The 26,055-nt window shown below is 42.2% G+C and overlaps 1 long non-coding RNA gene across 1 annotated transcript; it reads left to right on the forward strand.

The window, feature by feature from the left end:
* The first annotated feature begins 10,241 nt into the window (after positions 1–10,241).
* On the forward strand, positions 10,242–17,066 carry LOC136354712 (uncharacterized). The gene is made up of 2 exons (XR_010738313.1): positions 10,242–10,371; positions 16,521–17,066. It is a non-coding gene; the product is annotated as an uncharacterized lncRNA (long non-coding RNA).
* Positions 17,067–26,055: the final 8,989 nt, after the last annotated feature.

A 26,055-nucleotide genomic window follows, 5' to 3' on the forward strand; every position in this document is an offset into this window, starting at 1 on the left:
CCAAATATTCTAAACTTACACTCATGTAAATCTAGTTCCCTGGATGTGCACTGGATTCATACTTTCATCTTAAGAGCCAGTCTGCCATAGAAAAGGAAAAAAAACTCTATTATGAACAGAATGCAAACAATAAATGTGACTTACTTTTATTTTGTAACGGAAATTACATCCAACATTTTCTTGAAAAGAAGCTATAGGCCTATAGCCCCCGATTACAAAAATTGTTCGCTAAACATTAAGCTGCACTAGTGGAGAAACCCTTTGTACTCCCGGTTCGTAACCCCCCTTTAGTCCCGGTTATCCAACCGAGACTACGAATCCAGGACTAAAGATCGCTATCTTTAGTCCCGGGTGAAATAACCGATCTTTAGTCCCGGTTGGTAACACCAACCGGGACTAAAGAGAGGGTAGCGGCAGTCCCATTATATCTCCTTTTCTTTTTTTTATTATTTTTTAGCCAGAGTTTAATCCCTATATTTTCTCCCAAATCAAGTGGGATGCATATTCCCAAATCAAACCCCAAATCAAAGTAACATCTCAAAACATTCACATCACAAATCTTAAGTTACTTGTACACACAAATCAAATATATCACAAATCTTAAAAAAATTACACACAAACTAAATACATCACATATTATACATCTCAGATCCATACAACAAATCACAAAATTATACATCTAAGTGAATCACAAATTGTAAAAGAAAAAAAGAATGGATACGGTAGCGCCGCCTGCCGCCGCTCGCTACTCGGCCTGCATGCGGCCCCGCCAGCCGCCTAACGCGTGCGGCCCCGCCGGGCGCGGCCCCGCCTGATGCGTGCGGGAAGGGAGGAGGGGGAGGAGGCGGCCCTCGCCGGGCATCGGATGGGAAGGGAGGAGGGGGAGGAGAGAGGGCCGGGATGGGAGGAGGAAGGGGAGGAGGGGGAGGAGGAGAGGGAGATGGATCTGAGGAGATGAGAGGCCGGTTGTTGAGGAGTTTGAGGCCGGTTATGGGGGAGAGGATAGGGAATAGGGATTATATACTACGCTAGTAATACCAACCGGGACTAAAGTGGTGATATTTAGTCCCGGTTTGTGATACCAACCGGGACTAAAGATCCCCGCCCCTCTGACAAGGGACTGATAGGGGATGAACCGGGACTAAAGATCATCTTTTTTCCCGGTTGGTGTTACCAACCGGGACTAAAGATCGTAGAATGGCTATGGGGTTTTAAACCGGGACTAAAAATCATCTTTAGTCCGGGTTCTTTTTATAACCGCGACTATTGTGGTTTTGGGGCGACCGAGCAAAGATCAGGTTTCCAGTAGTGCTGCAGGAAACCAGATTGACTAACAATAAGTCTAACAATCTAACGCAAAAAGAGAGACACATTTTATTCGATTCTGTTTGTAAGTGTGCCTGACTTAGATATTTGCAGGTAATCTATCGTTGTTCCTCTACTGTGGACTGTGGTTCATTTGCATTCTTCCTTTTCAGAAAGCAGATAGGGATCAGCATAGAATAGGACTGAATCACGCCAATGTTATGGAAGTTAATTAATGGGTTGTTTTAATCGTATCGGTAAAAAAAAAAACTGCCAGTTTTGATTTCCTTTTATTGTCTTTGATCTTTTTTTTTATTGGATATGGGGTGTTGCCAGCACCTGCTGTCTCTACTCTGCCTATTTGTTGTTTCAATTTATTGCATGTGTGCATATATATGCCATTCACTTATTTAGTTGGTCGACACCTACTTTAGTATAAAATGTTTAATATATAGGTACATCATATGAAAAGTAAAAAAGGATAAAATTAGGTGACTTTATGACTTATTATATATATTATCCTCTTTTTCAAAAGCAGAGACAGAGAATAGTTCCAATCTTTTGCCCAAGAACCTCCTCTGATGCTTTGGGTACGTTGTTGCCATTATATTTACAAACACATAAACCTTTTTCAGAAAGTAGATTAAAAGTCTGGCCTTTACACTTGAAGCGGGTGTACACAGAATATGCAAATACATAAACATACAACATAAAAATAAAATTCTAAAAATGTGATAAGTACTAACTGGTTCGACATAAAAATGTTCTCACAGTAGTGGGATTCTACTTTTGTACTGTCCCCCTCACATTTTGCATGGGCTTCTGGATATCTCTCTTCTCTCTGATCACAATTTTTTACCGATATATTGCTTTGAACAGATAATTCTCATCAGCATAATTAAATTGAATACATAAATTAATTTATCACAGAATCGAGGGAAGTCTGAATAAAAAAAGTGGTCTAAAACGTTTTCATCCCTAAAAGATCAAATCAGTTTTATCCTTAAAAAGTCATGTTGCACGGTCAAACTGTTCTATGAGAAAAATATATAAAGCAATGTACGAATTGGCTAAAAAAACATAATCCCTCCGGTTCTATAATAATTGACGTTTTGGACAAGGTTGAGATCAAGCTTTTATAACTTTGACCATCAATAACTTTAAAAATATTTAGTTTAAAGAAACTAGTACAACATATATAGATTTGTCTTTCAAAGCACTATAATAAAAGTAAACATGTATTTATTTATTGTGTATATTATAATAGAAAAATAAGGTCAAAAATATATTTTGTAGACCGTGTCATTGTCCGAAACGTCAATTAAAATGAAACCGGAGGGAGTAAGTCACCTAATTGATCACCTGCAACTATTGGCTTCATATTTGATATTATGAAGTATATAATACACATATATAATCAAAGTTGCTTTAATTTCGTATGTTGCAACACACAAGCATTTTGCTATTTATTAAAACTAGAAAGGAAGCCCGCGCATATGCGCGGGCACCTTATTTATTGTTAATAAAATTAAGTCATATCTCACTATATGCATATAAGAAATTATAGATTTTGCCTTACAATTAAAAAAATATATGTCGTGAAATAGACCGTAGACTTTAATAAACGATAAGAATGTTTCTTATATTCAAACAAAAATCATTTTCGTTCATAATACACGTAAACTCACCTATTGTCACCATTACTAACTATCATTGTTGCTAGATGCCTTTTTAATAAATGGAATTACATCTGTATCACCAAAATAAGCCTAATACATTATTAATACATAAAACATTAATCTCCACTATATGCATACCTAAATATTTATCTCAACTCTTATTTCTAAATATATAAATAAATATTCTAAAAACACTGCTTCTATTGGTTAATGGGATAACACTGATAAAAATTAGACATCAATATCCCTCTAATAGGTGGAGCTACCAAGGATTTATTTCTCTTTTGCCTTCAAACATGGGTTTTATAGTGACGTACTCGTGCCTATCAAAGCTAGCATGGAGCATAATTTTAAGTCGTATTTCACTATCAGCACCCTCAAAGATCATTAGTAAGTAGGAAGTTGAGTGCTATTATCAACGGTGGCCTTCAATGGGTCTGCCTCAACTTAATCATATGTATGTCCCTCCTATAATTATGTTTACTACTTGTTGCCCTTTAGGAAAGAAAGAGAAGATGGATGTGATGAAACTAATTCTTTCCTTAAAAATATTATTTTTTACGTTTTGCGTTGACACAATTTGTTTGTAGTGTTAATCAGTACTGCTTAAATTTTATATGGTATAGATACAATATTCTCTTTTAAAATGAGTGAGGTTGGTCATTAAAAAATGTATCGTTAAACATACATACGACCGTGATAATCTTCAGAGTATCATATTATTGATAATCTTCAGAGTATCATATTATTGTTTATATTTTGATAAATATCTATATTTTAGCGTCTAGTTTGTTTTCATCCCCTATTATTCATAACAGGTCCATCAATTTAAATGAAAATTGATGACGAGATTACGTAGTTCCACGTGGCAGTCTAAGAGTGATTGTAGAAGTGCCACATGACCATATTTATGAGCATTAAATTATATTTTTATAGTGTAGAAAATCCTATTTAAAAAGATAGTCTATTTTTCCACGATGGTTCTAACACATATATTTTTCTTTAAGGTTTTATAGCTTTTTTTATCGTACTTACGTGCTTTTTTCAAATGAACAGTATAGGTAAAGGTATTTTTTTCCCATCGCAAGTTTTTCCAGTAAACGTCGTTTGTTTTTTTCCAAACGAACAGTATGTACAGGAGAGACTAATGGAATTTTACTATATACTCCCTCCGTTTCGTTTTATTTGACACAGTTGACTTTTTAGCACATGTTTGACCGCTCGTCTTATTCAAAAAATTTAAATAATTATTAATTCTTTTGCTATCATTTGATTCATTGTTAAATATACTTTTATGCATACGTATAGTTTTACATATTTCACAAAAGTTTTTGAATAAGACGAACGGTCAAACATGTGCTAAAAAGTCAACGGTGTCAAATAAAACGAAACGGAGGGAGTAATAGAAGATAGATAGATTGATTTATTATCAATAATAAAAATTATTATTATTATTTTTGTCTCCACTATGTACATGGAAAATAAAAAGAAGGAAAGGTTAATTACGTACGTACACGGGAAGGAGTAACCATTGTTGGTTACGTACGTAGGTACCTATGTAACAGAACCGAAGGGAACGGAAGGAGTAGCCGCTGTTCAGGTTGTTTTAAGATCAATATCTAATCTAACGGCTTATAATATTGGACCCACCGATTTAAGTGAAGATCAACGAATGGATGTTTTGCTTTTTTCTCAGATTTTCTAGGATTTTCTCTAATTTATTAGAGCGCCACGTGTCGGCTTGAGAGCGTTTTGAGGAAGTTTAATGGACTTTTAGTATACAATAGAAGATAGATAGATAAAGATAGAAGATAGATAGATAGAAGATAGATAGATAGATAGATAGATAGATAGATAGATAGATAGATAGATAGTTATTTAGTTTATCTTTATCATTCCGTAGCTACTCTCTCTATCAGATGAAGGGACTAATTCACGGTAATAATCTAAATCAAACGGTGCCTTTAAAGATTTAATTTGAGATGTTTTCTAAAAAATAGTCAGTAACTTATTTAATTCAAATAATACTCCGAGTATGTTGCCACCCATTCGTGCCATTGAAGCCATTTGATGTTGATAATGATTTCTTCTCAACTCTAAACATACATCACGTTACAATATGCACGGGTATTTTTCTAGTGTATTAATAAAATAAAATAGACATTAATCAACCACTAATAATTTCAACATAAGAGTACAACTTTACATATTATAACTACTAGAAACCATTTTTCCAGTCGGCCAGAACAGATTTTCACCTGTGGGCCTCTAGCTCGTTTGCATCTAGGCATCTGTGAAAATCACCATTTTTTCATGTGGGTAGTACAACCGCATGCAAAAACCGGAATTTCGCATGCGGTCACCTATACCGACCACAAGCAAAAGTGGTTTTGGCAAAAAAAATAAAAATCCCAAAAAAAGAAAATTTCCCGAAATCCTAGCCGCCATCGTCGTCATAGTTGGAGCAACCACCATCACCACCATTGTTGGGGCAGCCGTCACCTCCAGTCGTCGTTGTCGCGCCGCCGCTGCCTGCCACCGTCGCTCTCGAGAGTGGAGGTGGTGGATCCACACGCCGTCGTCGCTCTTGAGGACGGGGGCGGCAGATCATCCCGCCGGCCGTCCGCTCCCGCTGCTCCTGAGGACAGGGATGAAAGATCCAAGTGCCGGCCGCCCGCTCCCGCCACCGCTGAGGGCGGGGTGGCGGATCCACCCGCTGCCCACCTGTTAATGCGAAAAACACACACTGGCCTGGGAGATCTGCTTAACTCCTGTGCAGGTCCAAAATCTTGCTTTTAGGTTCGCGAGCGTGCCAGTTGATTTGATCCTGCAATCAACAAGAAAGAAAGACAAGAAAACCCACGGTTAAATCCATGAACGATAGCCGATCGGCTAATTGCCGATGACATATCATTTATCTTCGAGCCGATGTCATGTTGGAATCAATCGACAGTAATGAATGAATAAGATAAAACTAAATCTACTTGATCGGCTGTAGATATTAACAACATATAATCTTTATTTCGATATATATTTAAACTAAGTGATTGGGATAGATCGGTCGCCATGCCGAGACAATATAAATCACTTAAGTCGAAATATATATTAAAACAATGATTATATAGGCGTTTATAGTATAGCCGATCAAATAGATCTAGCATGTATCAAATGAGAAGCCTAATATACTTTAATGCAATAAGATCTTAATATAAAGGGCAGATTTAGCATAACAATCAAGCATATGAAATATAAATAGCTAAATCAGGTAAGATCGGCTGAAACTCCGAAACTATCTCCATTGATGATCATAAAACAAACTAGATATCACAATTATAGATAAAACTTAATAGATCGAACTCAACCGATGCAGCATTAAGCATAAAGATAACCGTAAGATCTAAACAAGTCGATAAAAACCTCTGAGAGATGGTAGAAATACAATACAATCTAAATTAATAATGAGATCTAACTCTATCGGCTACTTTCTAATAGTAAAAACCAGCCGATTGCAAGTTATATAGCGCAACTAAAAGAGATTATAAAGTATATATGATAATTCGACGAATTACATAAACAAGATTAGAGTATCATGAAGATGGAAGCACTAATCCCGAGAACACAAGCCGTCATGACAAGTTTACCTCTAGTTGAAGATCGAAACCGATGCAGCTCAACCCGAAAGCAAGAACTCGTCGAAATAGAACGAAAGTAAAAGGGTGGCGATGCGCCGAAAGTGTTGTTTAACTGTGTGTTATCGTTTACATTGGGTTCGGGTCATATTTATACCCGAGGTACATGATATGTCCTTGCCGAACACGACTCTTATCTCTAACAAACTCTACGATACACATAAGTCTTTACGGCAGACTTTTGCCCAAACATATCTCTAAGGAAACTATTCGAAATATCCTAATTAATAGATACAATGGCCTATCTGAGAGCTTATCTCCATCGTGGCAATCCTTGTATACCACGTTGATCGATTCTAGAAGCAGCTTCACAACCGTCTTCATCAGAATCAGCCGTATCGGCTGTCCTCCGACCAATCCATCTCAGTCGATGCCTTCGCAGCCGATGCATACTCTGTTCTTCGAATCTACCTCTTTGCCGAATCTGTTTTGATTCCAATGCCGAACCTGGTTTATATCTTACCAAATTTGGTCGTTAACACAATGTGGTTGTCTGTTCCCATTGTGCTCATCCCCCCCCCCCCACAAAAAAAAAGAGGTAGTTTCTATTTAACACTATATTAGTAGATCTTTCCCTGAATATTTCTGTGCAAATTGCATGACCTGGTGAGCAACATCAATGATTACCGTGCAAGTTAGTGACTCATTTTGCATTGTGTATAGAGAGCAGGATGGGGTCATTGTTTCTGCATGTCATCCAATCATATATGATATGTATTGCATGTCACCAAATATTGATGTATATATTTTGAACAAATCTTATCAATTTATTAGCTTAACCTATCTTAAAAAGTTATGATATGTTCTCATTTCCTTCCTTTGGATCGCATTTTCTCATTTCATTCCTTTGGATCGCTTAGCAAATACTGTAACTGCAAGAAAAAAAAGACTGTTACATTCATTCAAACACTTGCACCTCAACACACAAAATAATTCTCTACGATTTACTTCCTAATGGACCCTCTACCATGTGCTATTTATTCTCATTCAGCTTTAAAGTTTGCTCAAATAGATTATGGGTGATTAATTGCTTACCCCACATAGATGTATATTTAGCTTGGTGTAGCTCAGTTTAAAACATTTTGTGTTGTTTTACTTTGCCCAAGTTTTCACTTTGATGCTATTGCTTTTCCTTTTTAAAATAACTAAATAGATCATGCTTTGATAGCATGACATCCTACCTGCTAAACAGGCTCCTCCTACCTGCTAATAGGCTCCTGAAACTGTTTGGTTGTGAAAAATGACAACCATTAACACAAAAGATGACCATTCTCATTTCATTTCCTTTCTTGTGTTACCATTCCATAAGCTTTTGTATGGTTGATATGCATGCTTTTATATATAGTATGCAGGAGCAGGATAGGTTATATGTGCTTCCAACACTAATCACGCACTTGGTCTATAATCTATGTCCTATACTGCGTCTATGCCTATGATGTATTTGTGATGTATATGGCATTGGATTGTTCCAATTTGTATTGTTGGACAATGTTTTTGACAAGATAAATTCCTCAGTAAACTAATAAGCATTAGAAGTATTCTCTAGATAACTCTTCTTTCACCCATATGTTTTATTTTCTTTATATGTCCATGTTCATTTATTCTGATCAGTGTCCGTGGCTTTACCGCGGGGCACGACCTAATTCACCTATACGTTTCTGTCTCATTGATTTTTACCTGTTGCCCTGTAGTTGCCCTACTCGCGAACAGGAACCACCACGATCTTCATGGTCCGATTATAGTTGGCCAACTGGGCCGCCCGGCACGGCACGACCCAGGCCCGGCCATGCCTGGGCCGAGGTTAGTCGGGCCCGCACGGCTCGACCGACACGTCGAGCCGTGCTGTGCCAGCCCAGGGGGTGCATACACGGCCTAGGCACGGCCCAATATGACTCGGGCTATGCTAGGCCGGCCCAAAGGCACCATGGCCCATCGTACTTCTCCACAGAATAAGTCTATTTTTCATCCCTCAACTCCGTGGGCTGTGTTCATATGGCTAGAAAAATAAGTCTATTTTGTATTCCTCTCTCTTTGGGCCTTGCCTTATACGGTTATTTAAGTCTATTGTACATACCTATATTTTTTTATTCGATCGTGCCGTGCTGGACCGGCCCACCATACCGAGGGTGTAGCCTAGGCACGGCCCGGCTGTCGGGCCGGGCCAGCACGGGCACGACCCCAGTCGGGCCGTGCCGTGCTTGGGCCGGGCCAAAATAGCGTGCCTTGGACCGGACCACGGGCATCGGACCATATGGCCATCTATAGGTCCGGTTGAACGAGATATCTTGACGCTTGACTTGTCTTAATTTGAAGAGTGATCTCCAAACGATATTGGAGCTTTCGGAGAAGACTACACCTCGGAACCAATAAAACTCAAAAGATCGAATACCTTACCTGTTGCAGATAAGAGGATTCATGCAAAACATGTGCCATGCACCCTCCCTTTCCTACTACATGCATGTACACTCTTTAGCAATTTTTGAAACTATTTATCTCCTAAACTATTTATCCAATCTATCATCTAATTATATCATGGTATTCATTCTAATTAAATCTTTATAACAAGATCTCACATAAGTATATTACGTTGAAAAAGTATATGAAACATTTTTATACCATAAATGAAACAATCGAGTTATAAGTACTGAAACATCAAAAGAACACTATTGCAACATTTGCAAATAAACTAGTGAAGCATTTGAAAATAATTATTGAAACACCTAGATAATAGTATGTGCAACATTTAATAATCCGTTGCAACACAAAATTTTAAATGTGCAATAAAGGTGAATTAAAAATTAAAATATTTATTTCTCACATGGGAAACATTCAAATTTAAAGGTTGAAACATTCAAATTTAAAGGTTGAAACATATGTATTTTTTTCATCGAAATATACTCATATGAGATCTTGTTACGAAGATTTAATTATCATGAATACAATGGTATAATCAGATTACGGACCGGATAAGTAATTTAAGAAAAAAAGAAATTTTAATGTTTCAAATGGTTGTTGGTTGTTGGCTTTGGTTGGAAAAAATAAAACAATTCTATTATGTGGGTCCTCTACACATGCATATCTAAAAGTTTTTAGTGCCGATGTATGCTTCTATTGAGTACTACTACTGATTCTGCTTAGTCAGTTGTGAGGGTCCCGTCCGATATTTTTGTCCAGATCGGACGTATGAAAGAAAGCATTACCGGGAGCTTTCAGGCACATGGAATAATACAGGGTTGGATGAAGTAAAAGCTTACACGTCTTGCGGGCTCTCTCCCAAAGCCGGATCAATATATTGATCTGTTTCTTTAAAAAAAAGGGTTGGAGCTTGCAACACACAAAAACCAAATCATGTCCCAGCCAAAATATCTGGGGGGGGCTGTGTGAGCAACGTGGTGCAAAAGTCCGGATCAATATAACGCCCAAAAAGGGTTTAATTAATTAAACCCGTGAAAACGATGGTTTTTATTCCGTCCCCGTCCGTATCACATCACCCGTTGGCTGGTGATGATTTGCTCCACCCACTTTTCTTCAAAAAATATTTAAAAATGATTTGCTCCATCCCACCAACCATCAGAGATTATATATTTCTCTACCTCTCGGGGGCTCGCGGCGTTTGTGTTCTTTCAGCTTCAGGGAAGCACCGGTGAACCGGCATGGATGCTGACCACGAGAGGACGTCGCTTTTAGTCGGCGATGAGGTACGTGCGCTTCTGCTTCCGCGCGCCCCCGTAGCAGCAGCAGCAGCAGTATGTAAGTACCACCGATCGACAGCTTCGCTGCCGGCGCCGCGCGCGCTTCGAATCGCGGGGGGCTCGTGTTCGCGTCACCCGATCGAGTTAGGGATGGCAATTGTGCCCGTTTGCCCGTGGATAAAAACCCTATTAGGGTTGGATTTGTTCTTCATTTTATACCCATGGGTATTTTATTGGGTCAAAAGCTATGCCCGATGGGTAAATGGGCATGGGTATGGGTAATCACTACCCATGCCCGCTTTGCCCGTTTACCCGCGAAATCTAACTTACATGTAGGTTAGGAACAAAATCTACCAGAATACATAAGCCACGTTCTTTGTTTTCTACGGTTTCCCTTTTATTTCCCTTATTATTTCTCTCCCCCTTACTCTATCGCCGCCAGAGGAGAGACACGACATCGAGGCGGAGAATATTTGATGTTTTAAGTTCGATTCGAACTTAGAAGCATGTAGACTTTTTGTTCCACTGTTTTTGTTGTGGCGGGTAAACGGGCACGCCCGCGGGCACAAGGCGCCCGCAGGCAATGGGCATGGGCAACCATCCTTACCCGTCATGTAGTAATAGGTATACCCACGGGCACAAATAATCTCACGGGCATGGGTATGGGTAGGCACTACCCGTGCTCATCGCGCCCGACTGCCATCCCTAGATCGAGTGTGTTGGCAACTTTTTTGACAAGTCGACAAGCACAATCGCAACACCTAAACGCCTTGCGATGATATGGAGTCGCCAACCACCTCGATCTAGCCTAAGGGCCAAATCAAGATGGGTTTTGTAGAGAAATAACTAAACCGGCTAGCGGAGCCGATTTAGAGATCAAAATCAGCCTCTAGGCCGATTTAGATCGATATGAGGATAACTACCCGTCTCGTGGGCAAAACGGAAGGTTTTCAGGACAAACCTACAAAGGGGTGTTGCACTCTCGCAGCGGCGGCGGACGGCTTACGGCGCAAACCGACAAAGATGGACTAAACTAGGGTAAAATAGAAAACATAGTAAAAAAAGATTCAAGTAGATTGTATTCGGGGGTTTTACAATGAACCGGCCTTGTCCCGTAAATAGGGGTTGGTCTTGCCCTCTACAGGCCCTCCTCCACATCCAACTCGGGATAGAAACCAATGGAAACACGAAACATGCCTTCCCGAGCAAGGAAACCCGAGACCCGACAAAAACAGACTCGGACTCGGACCCTGACGGTCTGACCGCCCACATATCTGCGGTCAGACCGGCCCTACTAGCCGGTCAGACCGCCCACATACCTGTGGTCTGACCGGCTCTATGAAGGAAACCCGTCACTTTCCAAACTTTGGCAATTTTCCCCTATTTCGTCAATAAGTGCCAAATTTGGGTGTAAACACATGCCCCCCTACCTTTTTGGTGAACATACGTGAACCTAAAAGCATAGAACATGTTATCTCAGGGCGATAATCCAATTATCGGCCATAGGACTTCCTAAGCATCTTACCAAATGCTGGGGAAGTATTTCTTCAAGCTATCTCCCATTAATTGCTCTCTAAAAACACCGTCTTGAAGTGTCTTCATCTCCTTCAAAGTCTTCAAACGCTTGTCGATGACGTCTTCCAAATTGCTTTCCATCAAAGTCTTGTAATCTTCAACCGTCAAGTCGTCTTGCTTGAAATACCGAAGAGAGCCAAGATTTACCTCAACTGGCAAGACAGCAATTTCAACAATGTTTTATTACTCGACTCGGCTTATCCATTAGCCTGAGCATAGTAAAGAGAAGAACTCAACAACTTAATATCATAAGATTCGGCAAAACCTCTCATTTCCTTGGACATAAAAAGCCCCTTTAACGTTTGAGGAATACCGAATCTATGAACAATATGCTTCAAAATAAAGTCAATTACCTCCGTACAAGTAATATTCTCGAGCGGCACGGCTTCGGCCTACCTAGTGAAGTAATCCATTACATCTAGCATGAACCGATGCCTCTTTGATGACGAAAGATAAATTTGACCAATAAAATCCAAAGCCCAACCTCGGAACGGCCATATTTTAATGATAGGATTCAACACAGCGGTAGGCGCTAATTGAACATTGCCGATCCGCTAACAAGCTTCACTCCCTCTATAGCATTTGAAACAATCATCAATTATTTTCGACCAATGAAACCCCACTCTTGTAAGCAACCAATTTATCTTACGGGCCGATTGATGAATTTCACGAATCCCTTCGATGTACTACTCTCCTAGTAACTTTAGATTGATCATTATCTAAGTAATACTCCATCTATTTTTCGGCGACATAATATTTGAGCGCTTGCCGCCGAATCTTCCGATCAACCTTAAGTGTAGGATCTTTCAAATATCTAATCAAAGGAATTCTCCAAGCTATTTCTAACTCATGGGCACAAATGTCCGAATTCACAATTAATTCGGCCTTTTAATCAATTGTAACGTGCCCCCCAGCCTCCTGTCTGGGATCGGTCAGACTGGCCATGCAATGCCGGTCAGACCGCCCTGTCTGCCTGGTCATACCGGCCATGCAGATCCAGTCAGACCGCGGGTACCACCGGTCAGACCGGCCGTGCAATGCCGGTCAGACCACCCTTGGTCTATGACTTTGCCAATTTCGTCCAAACTTTTGAAATCAAGCATTGGCCTTTAGTATATAATTTTTTTTCACATAATAGCCAGATGCTTGGTATATCAAATTATTGGACCAAAATTCCTTCTCTCTAGACATATGAAAAATTATAACATTCAACTAATATGTCTAGATGAATACTAATTCAATTGGCTTTTGAAACAATAATCATCATGACATCAAAACACTTAGCCAATTGAAGCATAATCAATAATGAATCACCAAAGTCACATATGTCACATGTATAGATTCCAATAAACTACAAATGTAAGTAATCGGCTTGAGCATGTATGCAAAATATTAACAATGCCAATATTCCTGAATAAAATAACTCTAGAACAAATCATCACATTGACCATTGATATTAGCCGAATTACTAATAAACAAAACTTTCATGGTGCAATAAATATGAAATCTAAATCTTATATGGTGATCCATAAAAACACATACGATTTGGCTTTAAACAAATATTAAAGACCCATGAGCCAAATCATACTTTAAATAAATTATATGCCAACCTACCAATTCTACTATCTAGAAATGGCAGTTGCAACATGTATGTGTAATATCAATTTAGTAAGCAAACACATGTGCTAGATAGTAAGCAATGTTTTAACATGGCATAGGCATATAATATGATGATGAACACAATAAACCCATACCTTGCCTTAGCATCCAACAAACGGCGGCTCAAAGATGTGATGTCGTATCCATCGCCGTTCATCTTCTCTTGGTTCTCTTATGAGCATATTAATGTCTTGCCCCCCGAGCAAAATCGGCTTTCTAGATTGCGCGATTTCGAAGGCAAGATGGATACCGCACTAACACCTATAGCATCATGTGGAAGAGACTTATCTCTAATGACCGATGATTCTTCTCTCATCAAATTGCATCCATCACTACTCCGTGAAATCACCGATCTTTTAACTTTTACTTCTTTAGGTCTCCACACTCGCTTAGGTGTCGTTCGAAGCTCTAAATTGTTACATGTTTTGCGCTCCACATCTTCGGCCTCCTTTTCTTTTTGACCTATGGCCCGAAGACGCTCTAGCCTCCTCTTTTGAGAGCGAGATAAGCCAGAAGGTATCCACTTCAGTTGTGGTTGTTTTCCAGGAGCTAAGCAATGATTCTTCATATTTTTGGTCGAAGTGGAAGCTCCTATGTTGCTCTCAATTTTCCCACTCTTCTTCAATGCCCCCCATCAGACCGGCCTCTGGGCCCGGTCGGACCGGTCACAAGCCGTCGGTCAGACCGGCTAGGAGGGTCGGTCAGACCGGCCGTAGTCTAGCAGTTAGACCGGCCGGCTGGCTCGGTCAGACTGCCGATGTCGACAGCAACGGCGTCGGCTTCAGTCTTCTCCGCTTGTATAGTTTTCGCCGCATCTTCAGTAGGTACTTGAACATCTTGAGATTTCTCCTTGATAGCAATGACCTCCGGAGCTTTGGCTTCTTTCCTCACCCACACCTTCTTCACCTTTTTCACCTTAGATCTACCGGACCGATTCTTTTATGGGAAACGGTCTTGTCTTGAGTTAGATGAATGATTTGGCACTGTCCTAGGTGATTCCTTCCACTCCTGATAATGCGGCATAGGTGGTTGATGCATCCACGGCACGTAATACATAAAAGGATAACCAAACAGTGACATTGGATATGGATACCATGGCATCACAACCGGAGGGTTGTATGGAGTTGGCATAGTTGATGGCTCCGATTGCTTTGGTGTTTGACCAAATCCCTTCCTACAAGATGATCTTGGTCTTTTTGAATTACTAGTTTGATTATCAAGTCGTTGACCGGCTGATCCTTTATTGTACTTAGCCATAAGCATCTCAAAAGTGAGCTTCGGCTTTTTAGTCTTTTGGGAACTAGATGACTCATTCTTTGCAACTTTATGATCTTCGGCCTTCGTATTTTTTATCCTATTCTTGGGCCGAAGATCCCCAATAATAACACTTTTCCCTTTCTTTTTGTCAACATCAATAGGACTAACAGGGAGAGAATCACTAACAATTCCAGTCTTAGGCATAGATGTAACCGAAATAGTTTCACAAGTGACCGATGAAGTATCAATCGGTCTTTGCTCCATTAAGCTTACATCTTTGAAATAACCATGAAACTCATGCTCCATTTGTGACCATGTAGAAATTGAATTAGGAGCAGGTATACTATACCATGTAGATGCAAAGTTTGACAAAGAAAGAGGAAACAACTTTAACTTAAGCAAATCATCACTACCGACCTTACCACATTGTTCAATAAATTGGCCGATATACTCCATTGTTGTTCTAGCATCCTCACCTGTGAATTTCGTGAAGTTGGGCACTTCAAATCCTTGCGGGTATGGGACCGAATCTACATGTTCAGGATACGGCCTTTGATATGTATGCATAGCTACTTTGGATTCTATTTCACCACTATCTCGCAAGACATTGTTATTATCTTTTCCAACATCGACATGACCGATTTGTGATTCGGTCTTAGGTGATAATGCTATTTCACTTTCACTTGTGATGCAATCCGAACCATCATCTAGTTCGGCTATATCTTCAATGATGCTATTCTCTAAGCTATCAACACAATCCGAACCACCACTTGGTTCGGCTATTCCATTATTATCTAAACTAGTAACACAATCCGAACCGTCACCTGGTTCGGCTATTCCATCATTGTCTAAACTAATAACACAATCCGAACCGTCGCTTGGTTTGGCCATAATGGTTGTTGCATCATTATCCAAGCTAGCAAGATAATCCGAACCAACATTAGGTTTGGCTATAATCGTTATGGCATCATTGCACAAATCATTAATACAATCCGAACCATCGCTTGGTTCGGCTATACATGATATTGCATTTTTATCTAAACTAGCTTGTAAGCTATTGTCATCCACTCGGCTTTCCTGAGCCAGAGCTTCATGCAACACATGATCAACATCAAGAAATATCTAGCCATTTAATTTCTCTTTAATAGAATCAAGCAATCCATCATATGCAATGTTGGCCAAATCTTTGTCAGTTATTTTCAAATTGAAACATCGGTTTTTAACATCTCTAAATCTTTCAATATAATCAGCAACAGATTCATTGTATTCATGCCTAACCGATGTTAAATCAGATAACTTAAGCTCAGTTTCATTAGTGTGAAAATAATCATGAAATTTTTGTTCTAATTGAGCCCAAGTATCAATAGAATTTGCCGGTAAAGAAGTAAACCATGTAAAAGCAGTACCGGACAAAGATAAAGAAAACAAGCGCAATTTAAAAATATCACTATTAATCCTACCACATTGCGCTAAGAATTGATCTACATGCTCGCATGTAGTAATACTATCCTCACCACTAAACTTGGTAAATTTAAGAATTTTATAATCACGAGGATATGGGAAAATGTCATAATAATCAGGATACGGCTTTTGTTACTCCCTAGCGCGATTCCTTAGCTTTGCTAAATTCTCCCTGATAATATTTCTAAACCAATCCTCTACAGTTTCAGGCCTTGGCGGATCTGGTGGTGGACTTGGTGGCCTAAAAGGTGGTTGTTGCGGCACAATATTGTTATATTGGCCATACCTAGTATCGGGAGGATATCCCCTATTAATATCATTGTAGGCATTAGGGATATGTGGAGTAGCATGACTAACGGTATTAACAGGTGATGAATAATAATTAAAATTAGTACTGCTAGTCGTAGTATGAAAACCTGGAGAAACTCCCAGGGAACCAGTCTGACCGGCCCATGGCTCGGTCTGACCGGTGGTCAGTGGTGCGGTCAGACCGGCCACAGGAGGCGCGATCTGGCCAGAATAGGGCGCACGGTCTGACCGGCATAGGATGCGGTTAGACCGGTGCCATGACCAGTCATACCGTTAGCTAGGTTTTGCATATAGCCGATTCCTGTATAATCGGCTGTATAATCACCCATTGACCCCCCCTAGCATTATAAGCATATTGTATAGGAGCAAAACTAGAAGTAGCATATGCATCTACACAATGATTATTAACGTTTTGAATAGCAAAGGACGGGTTGGGCGAATCGAAGGTTACCTTTGGTGAAATTACAACTTGAGGTAGCGGGATGACGCCTTGATCGGTCCTAATGTATTGTGTAGTAGTATTGTTGAACCCGTTCCCGCTCGTCATAGTTGATGAAGAAATTTCTTGATTAAATCCGGACATATAGCTCATAGCCAAAATATTTGACCGAATAAATTAATATACGGTCTTATAATTTTTCTAGATATATCTTACGTGTGTACCTAACAAAAATTCCAAAAATCAAAAGATCAGTAGCCTTGATTGGCCGATCCTCTGTGTGCAGCAAAAATCTGGAAAATCAATGCTTCACAGTAACAGCCGAAACAATATGAATCGGCTTTTTGTCTTTATGTAAATATATGTGTGCAGTACTAGCTTTGGATCGATCTAATCCGAATGATTTTCTTGCTCTAGCTGTACACAGCAAGACAGAAAATGCAGCGTGCTGCTATCTAACCGATCGAATCGATAGGTCTCAAATACCAGACAACGGCAACACCGGCTGGCTGCGGTAGATGAAATCGGATAACGTCAGCCGAACTAGTAGATTGATTCTGCTTGATGACCAAACAGTACTGCCGTCAATCAAATTGATCCAATGAGAAATATGCAGCAGCAGTAGATGAATTGTATAGATTGATTTCGGCCGCACAGCCGAAACAGACATCTACTCGTCTCGACGAAACACAGATGGGTAGATTTCAAATTCGGCTATTCTAAAGCCGAATAGATTTGTCTCGACGAAATCGTGTTGGCAACTTTTTTGACAAGTCGACAAGCACGATCGCAACATATAAACACCTTGCGGTGATATGGAGTCGCCAACCATCTCGATCTAGCCAAAGGGCCAAATCAAGATGGGTTTTGTAGAGAAAACACTAAACAAGCTAGCGGAGCCGATTTAGAGATGAAAATCAGCCTCTAGGCCGATTTAGATCGATATGAGGATAACTACTCGTCTCGTGGGCAAAACGGAAGGTTTTCAGGACAAACCTACAAAGGGGTGTCGCACTCTCGCAGTGGCGGCGGACGGTTTACGGCGCAAACCGATAAAGATGGACTAAACTAGGGTAAAATAGAAAACATAGTAAAAGAACGATTCAAGTAGATTGTATTCGGGGGTTTTGCAATGAACCGGCCTTGTCCCTTAAATAGGGGTTGGTCTTGCCCTCTACAGGCCTTCCTCCACGTCCAACTCGGGATAGAAACCAATGGAAACACGAAACATGCCTTCCCGAGCAAGGAAACCCGAGACCCGACGAAAACAGACTCGGACTCGGACCCTGACGGTCTGACCGCCCATATATCTGCGGTCAGACCGGCCCTATGAAGGAAACCCGTCACTTTCCAAACTTTGGCAATTTTCCTCTATTTCGTCCATAGGTGCCAAATTTGGGTGTAAACAGAGTGAATCGTCGGGCGGTGCGTCGCGCGGCTGGCGTGCTGTGGCTGTTGGTATGCTATACGTGCCGTCCGATCGTTGTCCAACTGTTCAGATCGACCGGGGAACAAAATTACGGCAGCGGTTGTTTTTTGCTTGTCGCGCTTTAATCCAAGCCGTCCAACACATGATGGATGGTCCAGAGGCAAAAGCAGCTAGAGGAGTCTTTTTTTTTTTTTTTTTTTTTTTGAGAATTCAGAGGAGTCCTTCTGTTTATCGATTTCTGCTATGCTGTGAAGATTGCGAGTTACAATAGGCTGTTAGAGCATCTCCAACAACCTCTCTAAATTAGACTCTCCAAACACCTATATAGCCAACTCTCCATTTGATTTTGCTAATCAAATTAGATGGCAGACTCTCTATTAATCCTCTCCAAAATAACAACGGACCTACATATCATCCTCTATTCCTCTTCTTCCTCTCTCCCCCTTTCTTCCTTCTCTTTCCTTCTTTTCCCCTTTCCTTAAACGCCAACGCCGCGGAGAAGCTCGCCAACGCCGCGGAGAAGCTCGCCTCCGCCGCATCCTCACCAACCTCGCATCCACCGTGTCCTCCTCGGCCCTCCGCCGGCGCTCGCGCCAACTCCACCGCCCTCACCAGGGGTCACGCCGCACTCGCCATAGAGGCGGAGATCCAGTAAGCAGCGGCCGCGTCGATCCGCGGCGACAGCGAAGGGGCAGCGCCGACGGAGCCTTCGCCATCGCGGTGCTGAGGCGGTCCCCCAATGCCTACGCTCGCGGAGGGACAACGACGACGGAAGGGTGGCGCTCGGGCTCCGTCCACATCCGCCGCCACCATCCACTGCCGCTACTCCGACTCCGTCCCATCCGCCACCACTACTCGGGCCAAGCTTGGGCTTGATCCCCATCCGCCCACCATCGTCCGTCCCTAGCCACCACCATCGCCGCCGCTGCCGCCGGCCGCTCCATCTCTGAGCTCGGGCTCCATCCCATGGTTGTGTCGCGCACTAACGCTTGTGCGAGGACATAGAGGGGAGGAAGAGGGAGCACTGGTGGAGAAGTGCTTTTTAGTCCCGGTTACCGTGACTACGAATCCGGGACTAAAGTTCGCTATCCTTAGTCCCGGTTATCGATCTTTAGTCCCGGTTGATAACACCAACCGGGACTAAAGATATTTTTTCTTTTTTTCTCTCTTTTTCATTGTTTTTAACATTGAATATTGATTTCACACCATCCCCTCCCAAATCCAAATCATCACATATCACAGAACATCTCCAAATCCTCAAATTCTCAAATAGATCATCTCCAATTACATCACAAACTCTTAAAAAAATTACATCACAGTGTTCTAAAAAATTCATCACAGATTCACATCTCACACAAAAATATATCACAGATTCACATCTCACAGAAGAAAAAGAAAATCCGGCTGGCGGCCACTGCCGCCTCCCCTCCTCCCCTCCGCGCCGGCCGGCCGGCGGCGCGCCGCCAACGCCGCGCCGCCGCCGCCGCTGCGCGGCCCCCCGCGCCGCCGCGCCGCCTGCCCGCCGCCGCCGCCGTCGCGTGGCCCCCCGCGCCACCCCCCGGCCGGCCCGTCCTCGTTGACGCTTCTTCGCTATGGTGTGAAGGAAAAAAGGAAGGAGAGGCTTGGAGTTAGAGATATGGAAAGAGATAAGAAGTTAGAGAGGAAAAAAGAGATAGAGGGAGGAGTTTGTTATGTGGACGGGAAAAGAGAATCGGTACAAGTGATTATATAGTGTGTTTTGATTTTTATTCCCGGTTAGTAACACCAACCGGGGCTAAAAATAGGTTTTTAGTCCCGGTTGGTGTTACCAACCGGGACTAAAGATCCTAGGGCCCTGACACGGCCTTACATGGAATCAACCGGGACTAAAAATGAACTTTAGTCCCGGTTGGAGTTACCAACCGGGACTAAAGATCTTCCTCTTATTAACCGTGACTAAACATTATTTTTAGTCTCGGTTTTTAATGGAACCGGGACTATTGTGGATTTGGGTCGACCGACCAAAGATGGTTTCTCTACCAGTGGAGATAGAATGTGGGACCCACTGGATGGGCAGCCGGCTTGACTAGCTACATTTGGCCAGCGGGCACTCAGGTTTAGCCAGCCGAATGGCTTGGCCATTCAATTGGAGAGGCTGTTGGAGCACAACTTTTTGTTAGAATTGCTAAAATTGGGCTTGGCCAGCCATTTGCCCATTCTATTGGAGTTGCTCTTACCCACATTCCAAATGGGGCATCCATGAGAACACAAAACTATTTACTTACGTGGCAACTGCTTTTTTGGTCAAAATGGAAGAAATTGATACTAGTATACGGCGACTCTGCTTTGAGGTATTGGCTTGCTGTAATGCTGTGCAGGCATCTTGCTCAAATCGGAGCCTGGTATCTCAGGAAGATCGGGGACAAGAGGTGCACAAGGTTGAGAGCTGCTCCAGCAAGGCATTGATAATCATCTTGAGTGAGTGCCTAGCCATCCTACAATATCGTCACATGAAAATGGTGAGATACAAAAAAAAAAGAAATTGGGTTACTGTAGTACTGATTTGTCTAAAAAGAAGTAGTTATGAAATAAAGATGTGTGCAGTAGCAGTAGTCATCAGCTTATAGTAGGTTAGACGGATATATAATTCTCGAGAAATAGAAGGGCAAAATTTGCTACAGGACATAAAAAAAACATGTAATTAGTTGTGGGACACCGTAAAGACGTGAATTTGCCTAAGGACATTCCAAAAGTATGATAATTTGCTGCAAGACACTAGACGCATTAAAATATAATATCTGCCCAAATTAATAAGAGAGAAACCACGTGAAATGATAATTTTGCCCTTATCTTCTTCCTTCTCCTGGTTTCTTCCATTGCCGGAGGGTGCGAGATGCCAGCACAGCACACGGGGGTCTACGAGCCCTGCGTACGGGGGCGCACGGCAAGGAGGAGGAGGAGAAGGCGTGCTGCTGCTCGAGGAGTCCTCGGCGTAGCGTCCAGTGGCTGCCGGCTGCCGCCGAGGCCGACGTGCACGAGATGCAGTAGGTGCTATCCATGGCCGCGCTCTGTGTGGCGCGCTGTGTTGGAAATATAGTCATATATCGGCATATTTTAATCTAAAATGTTAAGACAATAATCATGGCATGATGTAGGGTGATCTAGTGATGAAATGTAGCATAACCAGGAGCATGCTTAAAGGTATAATAAGCATCATGCACATACCAAGAACGCAATAGAATTGCGACTAACATGACTAACAGAGGTATGAACGAATGAGTTAACAGTAGGAGAAAGATATACCCCAAGAATGGCCCTCCGTTGGATTGTGAGGTAGAACTGCCTTCGTTGATGTTGACGTTCGCAGCGGCTCCGGCTCCCGGCGCGCCATCTCCAGGTGCGGCTCCGGCTCCCGGCACGCCATCTCCCGCGCGGCGGCGGCGGCGGCTCTAGGTGCAGACATGGTGGACGACGAACAGAGCAGAATTGGAGAGCAGTCGTGCGGAAGCACTCCCCAAAAACCTAATCACCCGCCTACCCGGTGCAGATCTCAGGCGGAGGTGTGGTTCCGAAGGCCCTGCTCGTTCCGATCTCTCGTGCGCGCAAGCGATCAGAAGCGAGGCAGCAGAACAGAGGCAGCACAGGCGCGCGGAGGAGGAAGAACACCACAGAAAAGCAAGCCAGTTCTGATCGGACAAGCGGCCTCCTTATATAGCAGGAGTGATATCTGCCAGTTGCCGCATGCGCCGTTACGATCGTGGGATTGTGCACGCGCCGTTACGGAGGCGATCGTGGGATCGTGGTTGAAAAAAGGATAGAGGCAGACGCGACACACGCACGCACGCCTCGCCCACGCCCACGCCCTCGGCCCGGCTGGCCGCCCCGCTCGGCTCGGCTCGGCTCGGCGCGCGTGCGCGCGTGTGGCTTTCTGATTCCCTTCTCAACCGGTCAACAGGGAGCCTCCAATAACTCCCTATTTAAGTTGAGTTACTCCTCGTTTAATTCCTGAGGTGGTATTATTATCCTTAACATTTATTATGGGCCTTTGAGATTTAATAGAATAAATCGGGCCTAGCCCAATTATTCTAACAATCCCCACCAAATTTCAAGGCTCATAAGAAATATTCTCAAGGTTGTGCCTGTTTGATATACCAGTGCTTTGGTGGAGACTGTTAAGTTGAACTTCCACATAGGAAATGAGCTACATCAGACCTCAACTGAACAATGGACTATGCCTTGAATTGTCAGTCTTGTGTGATCAGGTTTCACTCAAACCCTTGACTGGTACTGAGTGTCGTTCGCATCCCCTCTGTTTGGAGCATATAAGTCAAACTCCAGGCCTTTTCATGAGTATCTAGAGATCGCCCAAATCTCATAGACTGTGACTAGCAATCAAACTCATATAAGTGTGTTCCTTCTGAGATGTTCTGCAGGTCAACATCTCTGCTTAGAAAAGCCACTCAGATCACATTAAGGCATGAGCCATCCTACCATGCAGAAAAAAAGAGAAGTACATTATGAAAATGAGCCCTTTTCAAGGGTCTCTTCTCTCAGTCACACAATAGTTTGTTTCGCCATCCAAATTCACGGGATCTCCGATTACAATGGACAGGTTTCCACTATTGTGCAACCTTAGGTGGGTATCAAGCCCATTTTCCTCGATGCACTGTCTATCACATTACGTGGTAGCCCCTTGGTAAACTGATCTGCCAGATTATTAGCCGTTTGGACATAGTCCAATGCTATCACTCCGGAGTTTTTCTACTTTCTGACAGATTTCAGTCTTCTCTTGATATGCCTAGATGACTTCATGTTGTCCTTTGAACTGTTCACTGTAATAATCACTATTTGATTATCACAGTTCATTAGGATAGCTGACACTGGTTTTTCAACCACCGGCAAATCCATCAGGAGTTCACGAAGCCACTCGGCCTCAACTGTCGCAGTATCTAGTGCTGTGAGTTCTGCTTCCATTGTTGACCTCGTTAAGATGGTCTGCTTGTAAGACTTCTAGGAAACAGCGCCACCTCCAAGTGTGAACACATATCCACTTGTGGCTTTTATCTCATCAGCATCAGATATCCAGTTTGAGTCACTATACCCTTCTAGTACTTTTGGGTACCCGGTATAGTGAATTCCATAGCTCATAGTGCCCTTTAAATAGCGCATTACTCTTTCCAGAGCCTGCCAATGATCATCTCCCGGATTTGAGACAAACCGGCTCAGCTTGCTTACAGCAAATGAGATGTTAGGCCTCGTTGCACTAGCCAAGTACATCAATGAACCAATGATTTGAGAGTATCTCAGTTGATCCCTTGCTATTCTTCGGTTTTTCCTTAATAGCACGCTGGGATCATAAGGAGTAGGAGCTGGCTTGCAGTCACTATATCCAAAGCGACTCAAAACCTTGTCCACATAGTGGGATTGCACAAGTGTAATCCCACCCTCATATCCTCTTGGTAGCTTAATGTTAAGAATAACATCAGCCTCTCCCAAATCCTTCATTTCAAAACTCTTGGACAGATAGTCCTTGACCTCCTCAATCACATTGAGGCTGGTCCAAAAGATCAATATGTCATCGACATATAAGCACAAGATCACTCCTTCTCCCCCACCATGACGATAGTACACACATTTGTCAGCTTCGTTATCAACAAAGCCTGCAGATGTAAGTGTAGTGTCAAACTTCTCATGCCATTGTTTAGGTGCTTGCTTAAGGCCATACAAGGATTTGAACAGTTTACACACCATTCCCTCCTGACCTTCTAGTACATACCCGTCTGGTTGATCCATATAGATCTCCTCCTCCAGCTCTCCGTTTAGGAAAGCTGTCTTAACGTCCATTTGATGGACGAGAAGACCATGAGAGGCTGCCAGAGCAAGTAGTAATCGAATCGTGGTCAAGCGAGCAACTAGTGAGTATGTGTCGAAAAAATCCTCGCCTTCCTTTTGGGTATAATCCTTGGCCACAAGCCTTACCTTGTACTTTTCAATTGTACCATCAGGCCTAAGCTTTTTCTTGAAAACCCATTTACATCCTACAGGCTTGCACCCATATGGATACTCAACGACTTCCCAAGTATCATTAGACATAATCGAGTCCATCTCACTGCGTACTGCTTCCTTCCAGTAGTCAGCGTCAGGAGATAAATATGCCTCTTCTATGGTTCTTGGGGTGTTATCCACGAGGTATACAATATAGTCATCTCCAAAGGATTTTGCAACCCTTTGTCTCTTACTCTTAAGAGTATCTACAATGTTGTCCTCAGGATTTCCCTCAGGCGTTTGATCATTGTGTTCTATCGGTGCAAAGTGCTCATGGGGTATGACAGTTTCTTGACTAGAAGTGCTAGGTGTATGTTTCATGGGAAATTCATTATCAAAGAATATAGCATCTCTGGACTCAATAATTGTACCAACACGCATGTCAGGTACTCCAGAGTTTACTATTAAGAATCTATAACCCACACTGTAAATAGCATAACCAAGGAACATACAATCAACAGTATTTGGTCTAAGTTTTCGCTTTTTGGCTATAGGTACACTTACCTTGGCCAAACAGCCCCATGTTCGTAGGTATGAGAGATTTAATTTTTTCCTTTCCCATTCCTCGAATGGTGTCACTTCCTTATACTTCATTGGAATTTTATTCAGGATATAACACGCAGTCAAAACTGCCTCACCCCACCATTCCTTGGAAAGCTCCGCAGTGTCTAACATGGCATTCACCATCTCAGTTAGAGTACAGTTCTTTCTTTCGGCCACCCCATTTGATTGGGGTGGATAGGGAGGCGTCCTCTCATGGATAATTCCAAACTCTTCGCAAAAGGATGCAAACTCATTGGAAAAATACTCCCCACCTCTATCAGACCTCAACCGTTTGATTTCCTTTCAAGTTGGTTTTCTACTTCAGCTTTATAGGTCTTAAAGTAATGCAATGCTTCATCCTTTGTTTTCAATAGATACACATAACAAAATCTAGTGCAATCATCTATCAGTGTCATGAAATATTTCTTTCCCCCTTTAGTCAACACGCCGTTCATTTCGCACAAATCGGAATGAACAAGTTCTAGAAGTGCCAAATTCCTCGCCTCAAATGCCTTGTGAGGCTTGCGAGGTTGTTTCGATTGAACACAAGTATGGCACTTAGAAACTTTGACCAAAGTGAATTTTGGAATTAAACTCATGTTAGCTAAGCGCGTCGTACAACCGAAATTCACATGACAGAGTCGCGAATGCCACACATTAGACTCATCATTCTCGCTAATATGGTTCACAACATTATGATTATTACACATATCATCCAAAGAAAAGTGGAACAAGCCTCTGCTGTCATAACCTTTTCCAATAAAAGTTCCATATTTAGATACGACACATTTATAGGATTCAAAAAACAACTCTAAAACCTTCTCTACACAATAGAGAGCCGCTAACAAGATTCTTCTTTGTTGAAGCGACATGCTGCACGTTCTTCAGTTGCACGGTCTTTCCCGAAGTAAACTTCAGATCGACCGTACCAACACCATGAACAGCCGCAAGCGACCCGTTTCCCATCAACAAGGAGGAACCTCTCCCGTCATCA

This window comes from Oryza sativa, chromosome 12 (genome assembly GCF_034140825.1).
Source record: "Oryza sativa Japonica Group chromosome 12, ASM3414082v1".
In the NCBI taxonomy this organism is placed as follows: Eukaryota; Viridiplantae; Streptophyta; class Magnoliopsida; order Poales; family Poaceae; genus Oryza; species Oryza sativa.